Below are 16,335 nucleotides of genomic sequence, written 5' to 3'. Positions count from 1 at the left end.
ATGGCGGAGCCTGGATTTGAACTCATGACCTCTGACTCCCAAACCCGTGCTCTTTCAATTAAGCCACGCTGCTTCCACCTAACTGTGCTGTCAGGAGCTAGTTCCTAGTGGTCTAAGGGATGATGGCAGTGGTGAGAAGGCCTTTCCTATACGTACAAGCTAGTTCTTTACTTCTGTGGGTGGCAGGCTGAACTCATGTCGTGGATGGATCGATGGAATATAATTCCACAGACTCTAAACAGTACAGATGGGCAGAAAATAATTTATAATAATAACTGTGGTAATTGTTAAGCACTTGATTAGTCTGGTCCCATTCCCTGTCCCTCGTGCGCGTATAACCTAAATAGAAGGGAGTAGGATTGAATCCCCATTTTACAGATGAGGTCATTGAGAACAAGAGAAAAGCAAAATTTTCCTTGAAATGTCAAACATAAGCTTTCTCAAACAGAATGAGTACTTTAAAATGTCTTATTTATCTGGAAAACCATCTCAGCCCAATATATTGCAAACCATTTGGGAATGGCTCATCCATGTGAAAAATTGATCTTTTTAGAACTTCCAAGGTCAGACAAATCCCAGTGATTCACTGAGGAGAACCTGGTAGAAAGGGTTACCTGCCTTAAAGCATGCAAGTTTTACATAAATTAAAAACCAGGTCTATTAATAAAATATAGTCACCTGCCATTACCAGCACACACTTCTCATTTGCATCACTGACATTCAAAGTTCACCTAATTCACTACAAAATAAAAGAGGTGATCATAAAAGATCAGTGGGCAGAAAGCTTCTGTTTACAGTAATGGAAAAAAAATCCATGGTAATTTAAAAACAATATGTGTTCATCACATTTTGTAGCATATAGAAATGATCATGTCTGTGCAGGAAATCACCATTGGCTAACCACAGACTGAGACGTACCCTGAAAGGAGAGCTAGTGTACAATATGGTTTTCATGAAGAGCTTGTATTACTACTTGCATAATAATAATAATTATGGTATTTTTAATCGCTTATTATGTGCAGAGCACTGTTTTAAGTGCTTGGGTAGATACAGGGTAATCAGATTGTCCCATGTGGGGCTGACATTTTTTAATCCCCATTTTTACAGATGAGGTAACTGAGGTACAGAGAAGTTAAGTGACTTGCCCAAGGTCACACAGCAGACAAGTGGCAGAGCCGGGATTAGAACCCACGGCCTCTGACTCCCAAGCACGGGATCTTTCCGCTAAGCCATGCTGCTTCTCACTTTTGTGACACTTCTACCTGCCTCAGTTTATTTATGTCATCATCATAGTAGCAACCTGGCTCAGTGGAAAGAGCACGGGCTTGGGAGTCAGAGGTCATGGGTTCGAATCCCGGATCGGTCACTTGTCAGCTGTGTGACTGTGGGCAAGTCACTTAACTTCTCTGTGCCTCAGTTACCTCATCTGTAAAATGGGGATTAACTGTGAGCCTCACGTGGGACAATCTGATTACCCTGTATCCACCCCAGCGCTTAGAACAGTGCTCTGCACATAGTAAGCGCTTAGCAAATACCAACATTATTATTCTTATTACCTGCTTCTGGTCCACAGTGTTAGGGAGTTGTGTGGTCTAGTAGAAAGATCATGTGCCTGGGAGCCAGAGGACTTGGTTTCTAATCTTGCCTCTAGACTGTGAGATCACTGTGGGCAGGAAACATTTCTATCAATTCTGTTATATTGTACTCTTCCATGTGCTTCGTACAGTGCTCTGCACACAGTCAACACTCAATAAATATGATTTATTGATTGATTGCCACTTGCTGTCTGTGTGACCTTGGATAAATCATTTAACTTCTCTGAGTCTCAGTTTGCTCAATGGCAAAATGGGGATTCAATACTTGTTCTCTCTCCCAATGACAGTGACAACTCCTTATGGGATAGGTACTGTGTCTGACTTGATTATCTTGTATCTACTCCAGTGCTTAACAAATGCCATTCTTATGAATACCTGGCATAGCACTGTGTTCTATCCAGATCGATTCTTACTGTCAGAAAAATATTCCATAATTCTCTGTCAACATTTTATACCAAGAGCACAGTGAAAATATGTGCTATAGAATCAAAACATGCACTCATAATTACAGGGGTCAGGAACATTATCATGGGGCAAATATAGAGGAGAAAAAAAGGGGCATGGATTCTCTAGATTGTAAATCTAGTGTGGGCAGGGATTGTCTCTATTGCTGCATTGTACTTTCCAAGCACTTAGTACAGTGCTCTGCACACAGTAAGTGCTCAATGAATACGATTGGATGAATGAATTCACTAATGCTGTATGTGATTCAAAAGTGTATGTCCTTTCAGCCTGATGTGGCTGTGCCATTTGTGAGGAGGGAATTATCTTGTTCCATTCTGGATTTGGGTAAAGACAGAGTTTTCTACAGAATTTTTCCCCACAGTTTTCCTGGACTAATGCAAGGGAATTTGACAACAATTAAAGTGAAAAATATTAGTGCATGGAAGAGCGCTTACTTTATTAACATGGGTGAAATGATTTGGGAAACATCAGTTGTGGGACTTTTACAGCATTTGAAGCGGGCTGACCTCTTTGGATTCTCTTTGAGCAGTAATAACTTCTCCAATCTGTGATAAATTAACAGCTTCCTTAATGTGTCAGCGAGGAACCAAGCTCCAGATGGAGTCTGAACTGTTAGCCTTTCACTTGAAAAGTGTCCCAATCAAAACATCAATAAGGGATTTGTACTGCCTGATTGTAAGTGAGGTAGTCTTCCTTTCCAACTCCATGAGTGCTTTATGGACTAACAGGGTGTTTCCTTGTGTAGAACTGAAAAGAGAATTAAAAATAATTTTTATAGGCCAAAAATTGGTTTCCTAAATGATGATGGTATTTGTTAAGTATTACTATGTACCAGGCACTGTTCTAAGTGCTAGGGTTGATAAAAGGGAATCAGTTTGGATACAGTCCCTGTCCCACATGAAGCTCACAGTCTTAATCTCCATTTTATTGATGAGGTAACTGAGGCACAGATAAGTTGTGACTTGCCCAAGGTCACACAGGAGACAAATGTCTAGTCAAAGTCCCCTATATCCTATTTTTATAAATCGTTTTATTATTATTGTTGTTTTTAATATTTATTAATTACTTCTTTCTCACATTCCATAATCAATTGAAACTTTGGAGATTTTTCTGTTTTCATTTAAAATAACATTTTGTAAAGCCAGTGTACCAAATCATTGCTGGATACATGTACCCTGAGTAAATTACAAAGTTTTCCTCTTTCTTGTTTAATTAGATCACCCTTTTCTCTGCCCTGCCACCCCACCCCCCACCCACCCTACCATCCCCCTCCACGTCTGGGTCTTTTTGCTTCTCATTCATCAATATTTTTACTCACCCTTTTCTTTACTAACAGCCCACAAATGTCTTACTTACTGGGATGTTTTTTCCTTAACTTGACAGAATTCTAGCCACATAGCAAATTATTATTGAACTCTAGGCCCAATATTTAATCTCTACACCTAATTTCTATTCTCTGATTCCTATTCAATGTGTTCTCTTTTTTCTCAGTAGTTAACCTTGCAATGCTCATTGTTCCCTGTATTCTGCACATTGTACTCTGCTTGAAGAGTTCCCTCTACAAGAACTGAGCTAAATGCATCCTATGAGTTCATATAGGTAGTTGAGTAATTGGATTGGAAATAGTCATCTCACTTCTGTCAAAAAATCAATCATATATACTGATTGCTTACTATATGCATAGCACTGCATTAAGCGCTTGGGAGATTATAATTCTAGGCAAATGATTCCTGCCCTCAAGAAGCTTACAATACAATGGGGAAACAGACACTAAAATACATTGTAGACAGGTGAAGCAATAGAGACTAAAGATGTGTACATAATAATAATGATGGTATTTGTTAAGTTCTTCCCATGGGCCAAGGATTGTTCTAAGCACTGGGATAGATACAAGGAAATCAGGTTGTCCCACGTGGGGCTCACAGGCTTAATGCCCATTTTACAGATGAGGTAACTGAGGCTCAGAGAAGTGCCCAAAATCACACAGCTGATTAATGGCATAAGCAGAATTAGAGCCCATGAACCTCTAACTCCCAAACCCATGCTCTTTCCATTAAGCCATGCTACATAGGGGACCTCATAGCTCCCTCAGAATAATTGCTCTATTTCCCTCCAACCTTTCTCTCCAAACTCCTTGAGCATGTTTTCTACACCCTCTGATTCCACTTCTTCTTTTCCAGTTCTCTTCTTGACACCCTGCAATCTTGCTTCCTCCCCCTTCATTCAACAAACACTGCCCACTCAAAGGTCAAATTTAGCATGTTCTGAAAGTTCATCATCATGTTCTGTCTATCCTCCTAATTTCATCACCATCATATTGTCATTATCTGATCATCACTCTTGTCATAGTCTTCATCATCATCAGCAGTAGCAGCATATGTAAGATTTATGTGGGACAGGAACTGTATTTGGCCTGATTAACATATATCTACCCCAACACTTATGTCAATGCTTGACACATAGCACTCAAAAAACATGATAACGATAATCATCATCATAATAATTACAACAACAATAACAATGATCTCATCATCACTATCAACACATTATCAACCAAGTTTTATAAGGACCTCTATCCACTGATAAGGTGAAAAAATGATGTGCTATTGACACTAGCTTCTCCTAGAATTTTCTGACTGAGAGCAGTCAATGATAGAGCCCAGGATAATCTAACCCTGTACATGTCTTGCATGACTCTTCTCTTCCTTCGCTTTTCCCCAGCTCACGGTCTTTTCTCCTTCCAAGCTAACCTTCTCACTATTCCTCATTCTTACTCTCTCTTCTCAGATCCATGGCCATTCCACTCCTCCTGCCTGGAACACTCTTCTAGTTAATTTTCTTTTTTATATCACAGATCTTCCCATATTCAAACTCCTCCTGAATGCTACCTCCTCAAAAGGGACATTCTCTGATTAATTACCAGCCCCCAGGTCATGTCAGCCCATCAGTAATATTTAGTACTTATATTTAGTACTTAGCAATACAATATTTAGCACTTTGGTAATATATCAAATTACATACAATACTTGTTTATCAGTTGCTTATTTCTCTATATTTATATAGTGGCATAGTGGATAGAGCACGGAACCGGGACTCAGAAGGTCATGAGTTTTAATCCTGGCTCCTCCTCTTGTCTGCTGCATGACCCTGGTCAAGTCACTTCACTTCTCTGAGCCTCAGTTCTCTCATCTGTAAAATGGGGCTTGAGACTGTGAGCCTCATATGGGACAGGGACTGTGCCCAACCCGATTTTCTTCTATCCACCCCAGTGCTTAGTACAGCTCCTGGCACATAGTAAGTGTTGATGAATACCATCATTATTACTGTTATTTGGTTACCTTGTTCACTCTTGCCAGTTAGTTTTATTCTCTCTCCTGCTCCCACTCTGTAAACCATTTGTGTCTGCCTTTCTCTCCCATCAGACTGTAAGGTTCCTGAGCACAGTGACCAGGTTTTTTGACTGTCCCTTTAGACTGCAAGCTCCCTTTATTCATTCAATAGTATTTATTGAGCGCTTACTATGTGCAGAGCACTGTACTAAGCGCTTGGGATGAACAAGTCGGCAACAGATAGAGACAGTCCCTGCCGTTTGACGGGCTTACAGTCTAATCGGGGGAGACGGACAGACAAGAACAATGGCACTAAACAGCGTCAAGGGGAAGAACATCTCGTAAAAACAATGGCAACTAAATAGAATCAAGGCGATGTACAATTCATTAACAAAATAAATAGGGTAACGAAAATATATACAGTTGAGCGGACGGGTACAGTGCTGTGGGGATGGGAAGGGAGAGGTGGAGGAGCAGAGGGAAAAGGGGAAAATGAGGCTTTAGCTGCGGAGAGGTAAAGGGGGGATGGCAGAGGGAGTAGAGGGGGAAGAGGAGCTCAGTCTGGGAAGGCCTCTTGGAGGAGGTGATTTTTAAGTAAGGTTTTGAAGAGGGAAAGAGAATCAGTTTGGCGGAGGTGAGGAGGGAGGGCGTTCCAGGACCGCGGGAGGACGTGACCCAGGGGTCGACGGCGGGATAGGCGAGACCGAGGGACGGCGAGGAGGTGGGCGGCAGAGGAGCGGAGCGTGCGGGGTGGGCGGTAGAAAGAGAGAAGGGAGGAGAGGTAGGAAGGGGCAAGGTGATGGAGAGCCTTGAAGCCTAGAGTGAGGAGTTTTTGTTTGGAGCGGAGGTCGATAGGCAACCACTGGAGTTGTTTAAGAAGGGGAGTGACATGCCCAGATCGTTTCTGCAGGAAGATGAGCCGGGCAGCGGAGTGAAGAATAGACCGGAGCGGGGCGAGAGAGGAGGAAGGGAGGTCAGAGAGAAGGCTGACACAGTAGTCTAGCCGGGATATAACGAGAGCCCGTAATAGTAAGGTAGCCGTTTGGGTGGAGAGGAAAGGGCGGATCTTGGCGATATTGTAGAGGTGAAACCGGCAGGTCTTGGTAACGGATAGGATGTGTGGGGTGAACGAGAGGGACGAGTCAAGGATGACACCGAGATTGCGGGCCTGCGGGACGGGAAGGATGGTCGTGCCATCCACGGTGATGGAGAAGTCTGGGAGCGGACCGGGCTTGGGAGGGAAGATGAGGAGCTCAGTCTTGCTCATGTTGAGTTTTAGGTGGCGGGCAGACATCCAGGTGGAGACGTCCCGGAGGCAGGAGGAGATGCGAGCCTGAAGGGAGGGGGAGAGGACAGGGGCGGAGATGTAGATCTGCGTGTCATCTGCGTAGAGATGGTAGTCAAAGCCGTGAGAGCGAATGAGTTCACCGAGGGAGTGAGTGTAAATGGAGAACAGAAGAGGGCCAAGAACTGACCCTTGAGGAACTCCAACAGTTAAAGGATGGGAGGGGGAGGAGGCTCCAGCGTAGGAGACCGAGAATGATCGGCCAGAGAGGTAAGAGGAGAACCAGGAGAGGACAGAGTCCGTGAAGCCAAGGTGAGATAAGGTACGGAGGAGGAGGGGATGGTCGACAGTGTCAAAGGCAGCAGAGAGGTCAAGGAGGATCAGAATGGAGTAGGAGCCATTGGATTTGGCAAGAAGGAGGTCATGGGTGACCTTAGAGAGAGCAGTCTCGGTAGAGTGGAGGGGACGGAAGCCAGATTGGAGGGGGTCTAGGAGAGAATGGGAGTTAAGGAATTCTAGGCATCGATTGTAGACGACTCGTTCTAAGATTTTGGAAAGGAAGGGTAGTAGGGAGATAGGACGATAACTGGAGGGGGAAGTGGGGTCAAGAGCGGGTTTTTTTAGGATGGGGGAGACGTGGGCGTGTTTGAAGGCAGAGGGGAAGGAGCCCTTGGAGATTGAGTGGTTAAAAATAGAAGTTAAGGAAGGGAGGAGGGCAGGGGCGATGGTTTTAAGAAGGTGAGAGGGAATGGGGTCCGAGGCGCAGGTGGAGGGGGTGGCACTTGCGAGGAGGGAGGAGATCTCCTCTGAGGATACTGCAGGGAAGGATGGGAAAGTAGGGGAGGGGGTTGTTGGGGGGGAGGGGAGAGGCAGAGGGGTGACTTTGGGGAGCTCAGACCTGATCGTGTTGATTTTCGTGAGGAAATAGGTGGCCAGATCATTAGGGGTGAGAGATGGGGGAGGGGGAGGAACAGGGGGCCTAAGGAGAGAGTTAAAGGTCCGGAACAATCGGCGGGGGTGACGGGCATGGGTGTCGATGAGGGAGGAGAAGAAGCTTTGCCTGGAGGAGGAGAGGGCAGAGTTAAGGCAGGAAAGGATAAATTTGAAGTGTGTGAGGTCGGCTTGGTGCTTGGACTTTCGCCAGCGGCGCTCAGCAGCTCGAGCATAGGAGCGTAGGGGGCGGACGGAGGAGGTGATCCAGGGCTGTGGGTTAGTGGAGCGAGAGCGGCGGAGGGAAAGGGGGGCGAGAGAGTCGAGATGAGTAGTGAGGGTGGAGTTGAGAGCGGAGACCCGATCGTCGAGAGTGGGAAGAGAGGACAGGGCGGCAAGGTGAGGCGAGATGCTACTGGAAAGACGGATGGGATCGAGAGAGCGGAGGTCTCTGTGGGGCAGTAGCGAAGATCTGCAGGGGGAGGGAGTGTGAGAGATGAGGCAGGTGAGAAGGTTATGGTCCGAGAGAGGGATTTCAGAGTTGGTGAGTGAGGAGATAGTGCAGCGGTAGGAGATGACAAGATCGAGGGTGTGACCGAGTCGGTGAGTGGGCGCGGTATGGTGGAGGAGGAGGTCGGCAGAGTCGAGGAGGGATAGCAGGCGGGCGGCAGAGGAGTCGTCGGGTACATCCGTATGGATGTTGAAGTCTCCAAGGATCAGAGTGGACAGAGAGAAGGAGAGAAGGAAGGTGAGAAAGGGGTCAAGGTGGTTGAAGAAGTCGGAGGTGGGACCGGGAGGGCGGTAGATGACGGCGACAAGTAATTGGAGTGGGTGGTAGAGGCGAATGATATGGGCTTCGAAGGAGGGGAAGGAGAGGGAGGGGGGAGGAGGGATAGTGCGGAAGCGGCATTGGGGCGAGAGGAGGAAGCCGACGCCTCCTCCCTTACCGGTGAGTCTGGGGGAGTGGGAGAAGGAGAGGCCTCCGCTGGAGAGAGCGGCGGCGGAGACCGTGTCTTCGGGAGAGAGCCACGTTTCCGAAAGGGCGAGGAGGAGGAGAGAGCGGGAGAGGAAAAGGTCATGGATGAAAGGTAGCTTGCCTGTAACAGAGCGGGGGTTCCAGAGGCCACACTTGAAAGTAGCTGTGGGTGCAAGGGGAGGAGGGGGGGGAGGGGCGGGGGGGAGGGGAAGGGTTTGGATGGGAAGGAGGTGGCGGGGCCCTAGACGAGGAGAGGGGGATGAGGGGTGGCGGTGGGACAAGAGGACTGGGATGGGGCGTGGGTGGGGAAGAGAGAAGGGGGGAGGGGGTGAAGAGGGGGTTAGGTGGGGGGAAGAGTAGGGGGAGGGGGAAGAGGGGTAGCGCTGGTAAAGTGGGGTTCTAGGGCGGGAGAGAGGAGGGGGGGAGGAGACAGAGGAGAGAGCGGGAAAGAGCTGAGCGAGAGAGGGGAAGGGGAAGGGGAAGGGGAGGATAGGAAGGGGCGGGAGGGGGGAGGGGGGGAGGAGGGACATGGCGAGGCCAGAGAGGTGGGTGGCAGCACTGACAATAAACAGTAATAAACGAAATCGGTAATATAGCAACATGATACAATATGATACAGTACAGTGGTGCTAATATAGCAACATGATACAGTATGATACAATATCGTCGTGTTAATAAAAGGGGTGATGACCAGGGTCGGGGGTAGACTCGATTAAGGGGCGACCTGATCAAATTCAAAATCTGACGACAATAAACAATAAAAAGCGAGATCGCAAATATAGCAACATGCTACAGTAAGGCACACTACAATAGTGTTAATAAGCAGGCGATGACCAGGGTCGGGGGACGAGCCGACCCTACCCGATTTCACCCCCACCCCCACCCCCAGCCCCACAGCACTTATGTACCTATCCAAAATGTATTTCTGTAATTAATGTGCATCTTCCCCTCTAGACTGTAAGCTAACTGTGGACAGGGAATGTGTCAATTACTTTATTATATTATACTCTCTGAAGCAGTTAGTACAGTGCTCTCAATAAATATGGTCGAATTGAATGGAAACATCCCTCTGTTGCTCCAACCTTCACTTCAGTCTCTTCTCTGAAGTCTAGTTGGCTCCATCAGTCCTGAACCAAAGAGAGGCCAAAGGAGAAGCATCTCTGCTTTGGAAAGCTTGAAGCAACTACACGAGTTTGTGTCCAGCTGTGGCACCCACCCTCACAAATACTTCTAGGTCCAGAGGGATACTATTTCAACTCCAGAGATTTGTGCCATTCTTCTGGAACATGAGAATTCCTCTGACATCAGAGAAACAAGTAGGTGGGAGAGAAAGAGGTGTCCTAAGCTTTGAAGGAATCCCTCCAAATTCAAAAGGGCCCTCTGGACCCAGGAGTATGGATGGCAACCAGGATGTGGACATTGGTTCGCCAGCCCGAAGAGCTCGATGTGTTACCCTTTGGTATGTCCACTAGCAATACCAATCCTGGATAGGTAGGAAGGACTGGAGTTCTCTCCATTGTTCAAACTTGCCCAGACATTGTTCTAATTTTCTTGGTCCTTTCCTTCTATTCTCAGAGTCCATTATTTGTTACAGTCTGAAGCAGTGGGGCCTAATGGAAAGAGCACAGGCCTGGTGGTCAGAGTACTTCGGTTCTAATCCTGGCTCCACCACTTCCCTTCAGTGACCTAAGACATGTCACCTAAGTTCTTCATGCCTTGGTAGCCTCATCTGTTAAGCAGGGATAAAATCTTAGACTGTGATCCCCATGTGGGACAGGGCCTGTGCCCATCTACTTACAGTTTATCCATCCCAGCATTTGCAGCAGCATGGAGAAGCAACATGACATAGTCAGAAGGTCATGGGTTCTAATCTGATTCCACCACTTGTCTTCTGGGTGATCTTGGGCAAGTCCCTTAACTTCTCTGTGCCTCAGGTACCTCATCTATAAGGTATGAGACTGTGAATCCCATACGGGAAAGGAACTGTGTCCAACCCTATTTGTATCCAGTGCTTGGCACAGTGTCTAGAACAAAGTAAGCACTTAACAAATACCAGAATTATTATTATTATTATAATTACAGTCCTTGGTATATATTAAGCACTGACAAATACCTCTATTATCATTTCAAGAACAGCAACACCACTGCCTGAGATTGTGTAGATTGTGGTGGTTGTGCTATCCCTTATTCTTTCAGGCTACTTTCTCCTGACAGAAAGCAATGCCACTGAGGTTGCTCTCATGCTATCCTTTGTGTCTGCCAGAAAACAGAACAGACTGTATCATGCGGTTGTCAATCTTTCTAATGGGTTGTATTTACTGAGTACTTACTTTGTGAAGAGAACTGAACTAAGTATTCATTCATTCATTTTTTTCAACTTTATTTATTGCAAAGCACTATATAGTAGTACAGTATACGAGATGTGGCAGACATGTTTCCTGCCCACAAGGCTTTTACAGTCTAGAGGGATCAATGAATTCATTTAGACATTAAAACAAATGAAAACAGAATGTACTGGTTCACAGAGTATCATTTTGAAAAGCCTATTTTCATAGCCTCTCTTACTCACTTCCCCAAAGAGAGAAACTATCTGTTACTCGTTTTCAATTCTGCAGTATCACAAACTTTTCCCTGAATGAGAAAAGCTTAATTTCCTAGTCAAACCTTGCTTTCTCCCTGTCACTGAAGATTGGGAGAAAGCCAAAGTTCATTTCCAGCTCTAGTACTGCATTGCCTGAGACTGGCGAATAATGCAAATGTTTAGCAGCATGTACCATGACCATGACCAGCTGAATGCAATAAAGAGATTTTGTTCTCAGACAGCTCTCAGACCTCAGTCAATCTTCACAAGTGAAACTCAACTCTCTATTTTTTATAATGCCTCTCTAAGGGAGAGGGTGGGAGGTAAATTAAGCTAATTTATAACATGCTCCCATGAAGTTCTCTTCTCCCTCCATCTTTAAATGCTTCTCTGGGTATAGGCCAGTTGCTAAGTGGGCATGTTAAATCTTTCAGGACATGAAAGGATCATTTAGTGCATTACTGCTGTAATTTTCCTCTGAATAGCGAATGACCCTGCTTTAAAGACCTTGCATCAATTAGCTCTCCCTTTCCTATCTTACATTTCTGATATTTTACTACAACCCAGCCTGCACATTTTGCTCCTCTAACACCTACCTACTTACTGTACCTTGAGCACACTTATCATGCCGTTGACCCCTTGCCCACTTTCTCCCTTTGGCATGGAACTGTCTCCCTGTACATATCCAATGGACCACCATTCTTCTCACTTTCAAAGCCCTCCTAAAAATCACATCTCCCCCAAAAGGCCTTCCCTGACTAAGCCCTCATTTTCTGTATTCACCCTCCCTTCTATGCTGCTAATGCACTCGGATCTCTAGCCCTTAAGCACTTGTTAATTCACCCTGTCCTCAGCCCTCAAAGTGTTTATGTACATCTCCTTATACTATGCCACCTCCCTATCGGTAATTTATTTTAATTTCTGTCTCCTCCTCCAGTCAGTAGTCTTCTTCAGAGCAGGGATTGTGTCTACAAACTCTAGGGCACTGTACTCTCAGCACTTCGTACAGTATTCTGCTTTATTAATTGATTGAGTACATTTACAGTAAGTTCTCCCATAACATATTTTCATCACCCATTTTAGCCAGAATGCCTGTTGGTTATTGAGGAGCATCCTTTCAACAATGTGTTTCAGTGGGGAGAGAATACAATTAGGTGTTGGAAGAAACAGTTTTCCTTAACCGGGAAGGGGCTGGGAGAGAGTTCTTCAGGAATGTAACTCCGAGTTATCAAATACTCATTGTTCATTCATTCAATCATATTTATTGAGCACTTATAGTATGCAGAGCCCTGTATTAATGATCTAGTCAAACTCTCCCTAAGGTCCAATACTTCTTTACCTCAGGTACAGAAAACCCATTGGCCAGCCTTCTATAGATGAGATTCCCTAATGCACTTTTCCTTAGTAGCTTCCACTTGTCATATTCCAAACCATATTTGGGTTTTCTTGTCCTGTTAGAAAACACTAAAAATCCCATTTGCTTTTCACCAGGGAGATACAACTGGGAAGGGAATACTGACCTCCATGTTTCTAAGGCATCAGTTGCTTTCCCCATGACACATCTCTAAATGGTTCGTGGCCCGAGAAATGACAAAGTACAGACCGTTGATATAATTAATAATGATGGGATGAGCACAGCTTTAGTCACTCAGAAGCTAGATAATTTTTGCCATTATCTGCTGCGTTGATGACTAATGATCACAAATTTCCCTGCCTGAATAAGGAAGTAGGAGAAAATGTAATGTGACAGTCATGTGGCATTTGGTAGTTTTCCGGGGATCACGGAATCACATTTGAAATTGGAAGCACTAATTATATAGAAATAAAATATACCACCATTTGGCAGAGTAGAAACCCAGACTAATCTATGTTACTCCAGACCATGAGACTACAGCATAGAGGGGCCAGAGAATCCTGAGCCTAGACCTGGTAAAATTGATTTCATTTGAATCTATCAGCACTGGCTCTACTCACTAGAGTGAAGGCCACTTTCAGGATTGCAGAAACTAACGAATCTTCCAAAGTTCCTCCAACTTGGTTTTTTCACCTTTTACACCCAGGATTCTGAAACACCATCACAGTAATTAACAAGTCGAGGGAACTCAGCGTTTCTCCAGAGAATAGCTGTAAGTGGGAATTGAATTAGAAAGATTAATGCTCTTGTTCTCCTGGCCCTACCTGCTGAAAGCTTAATGATAATCATACAGGGATTAGTGGTTTCGAAAAATCACTGCATCCCTTTTCCTCAAGCCTGGAAAGGATAAATTTTCCCCCTGCTATTTCCAAATAACCTCAGTAAAAAGTAGCAATCTAAATTCCTAGGAGCTGCTATCTCCTTCATGGTTAAAGTCCTTTAATCACAATAATTTTGGTGAATTATTTCATTTAATGTTTTTCTGTTCTATTTTTAAAAGTTTCAAGTTAAATTGTCATAATAATAATTATGGTATTTGTTAAGAGCTTAATACGTGCCAGGCACTGTACTAAGCACTTGGGTGGACCAAGCAAATCAGGTTGGACACAGTTCCATCCCAAGCGGGGCTCACAATCTCAATCCCCATTTTACAGATGAGGTAGCTGAGGCCCAGAGAAGTGAAGCGACTTCTCCAAGGTCACACAACAGACAACGGCAGAGCGGGGATTAGAACCCATAACTTTCTGACCACTAGGCCATGCTGCTTCACGATTCTACATCAATGATAGTCACCTGCTATCTAATAGGTACACTGAGGCAGGAAATTGTAGACACTCCTTCTTAATAGGGTTATGTCCATTTCTGTTGCTAGATTTTGAAGAGTCCCATTGAGAACAATGGACAGATCTTAATCCTGAGAAATATGGACCAAGAACTTATATGAAGGAATTGATTATAGTGGTAGCTGTTCAAACTGGACCACTTGAACTCTCTCACCTCTGACAGTTATAGTCCCACTAGGATGTGAAGTTTAATGAACTAGAAAGGAGAGCAGAGGCAGAAGTCTGTTGCAAAATGCAAGTGAGGTCTGATCAAAGAGAAGCAGTGTGGTTTAGTGGAAAGGGCTCAGGCTTAGGAATCAGAGGTAGTGGGTTCTAATCCTGGCTCCACCACTTGTCAGATGGGTGACTTTGGGCAAGTCACTTAACTTCTCTGTGCCTCAGTTACCTCATCTGTAAAATGGGGATTAAGACTGTGAGCCCCATGTGGAACAACTTGATTCCCCTGTGTCTACCCCAGAGTTTAGAACAGTGCTCGGCACATAGTAAGCGCTTAACAAATACCAACAATATTATTATGTTGTATTGTAGTATCAAAACCAGGAGACAGTACTTTCTGTGGACTTTGCTGTACGCATTTGTCAACTAATTTTCTTGGCCAGGAATCTCTGGTTGCATTGTTAGATTACTGCATTATCCTCCTTGCTGGTCAGCCCCACTTCAGTCCATACTTGTCACAGCTGCACGGATGATTGTCTTACAACATAGTTCGGTGTACAGCTCTCCACACTGCAGAAAACAAAACTGATTACCTATCTCCCTCTTCGTGGTTGTCAAGCATCTCCAATAACTCTTTCTCCAACTTGCAAATTGTCTGTCTTCACCCTCCCTTCCCCAGCTAGCACTCTTAGGCCCTTCTATGGACACCTTCTAACTGTAAGCCACTTCACTTCTCTGTGTCTCAGTTACCTCATCTATAAAATGGGATTAAGACTGTGAGCCCCACGTGAGACAACCCGATTATCTTGGCTCTACCCCAGTGCTTAGAACAGTGCTTGTCATATAGTAAGCGCTTAACAAATACCATCACCATCATCATCATTTTGCTCAGAATTTTCCTGCCTCTGACCACTGGCTCAAGCTGTTCCCTCACTCTGGAACTCCCTTGCCCCACAAATCAGCCATACTGATTTGTCTACATCTTTAAAACTTTCCTGAAATCCCTCCTCCTGGTAATTAATCAATTCACAGTTCCCCACACATGGTAGACAAACAGCAACCCTTAGCTCTTTTGAACTTTAATTCTATCCTCAGCATTCTGCTGTATAGATATTTTTATCTATATATGAATAGAGTCTATTGAGCCATAGATGTTCTCTAAAATTTGCTCAAATAAAGTCATTATTTACATGAAACACTGAAACCAGGAGCTTGTTGAATAAATATTGTGATACACTTCAAAACTGTAATGGTCTGCTGAGAAAATAAGCCATTTGAAAAAGACCAAGTAGGGAATGAATTCATATGAGAATATAGAACTGCTGTAAAAGAGCTGCAATGTTAATTTATGGATTTTGTGGGCAGGAAACGTGTCTATTGACTCTGTACTGTACTCTCGTGCTCTCCCAAATGCTTAGTATAGTGTTCTGCATAGAGTAAGCACCCAATAAAACATAATGATAATGATATTTGTTAAGCACTTATCATGTGCCAAGTACTGTACTAAACAGTGGAGTAGATATAATATAATTAGGTCCCAAAAGGAGGGGCTCATAGGCTAAGTAGGAGGTGCTGAATCTTCATTTTGCAGATGAGGACACGGAGGCACTGAGAAATTAATGGTTTTACCCCAAGTTAAACAGCAGACAGATGGTAGATCAAGGATTAGAATCCAAGCCTTCTGACTCCTCGGTCCTTGTTCTTTTCACAGATCACACTGCTTCTCAATAATCAATTCCAATGATCAATTTAGCCTAGTGAATGCAGATGCATGCCATGAAAGGTGATGGATGGAATTAAAACATGTTATTTTCCAAGTCGATATGATGTCATCAGGATCATATTGCATGGTGGAGTGCCAGTCTGTCCCAAGATATTCATGTAAACTGGTCATGGGTTGGGCACATTTCTACCAACTCTTTGTATTGTTCTCTTTCAAATGCTTAGTACAGTGCTCTGCACATAGTAAGCTCTCAGTAAATATTATTGATCTACCAATTGATTAAATAAAAATAATGGGAAAAAAAGCAAGAAGAAGCTGGAGATGAAATTCTCTGCCCTTGTGAATGTGTTTCCAACACATAGATTCACTGACTTATTCCTATAGGACACCTCTGTCTGAAAATGAACTTTAGGGGAATTTCTATATTTTCTTCAATCTTGTGCAGTGGTAGATTGATTGATTCATAGAATTTCCCTTCCCCCTTTCTTCCACCTATTTTTATGCTTTTTCCCTTCCTCCTACATCCAGAGAAGTAGTT

This window comes from Ornithorhynchus anatinus, chromosome 4 (assembly GCF_004115215.2).
Source record: "Ornithorhynchus anatinus isolate Pmale09 chromosome 4, mOrnAna1.pri.v4, whole genome shotgun sequence".
NCBI classification, from domain to species: domain Eukaryota; kingdom Metazoa; phylum Chordata; class Mammalia; order Monotremata; family Ornithorhynchidae; genus Ornithorhynchus; species Ornithorhynchus anatinus.
The sequence above is the reverse complement of the archived record's forward strand: the minus strand, read 5'-3'. Positions refer to the sequence as shown.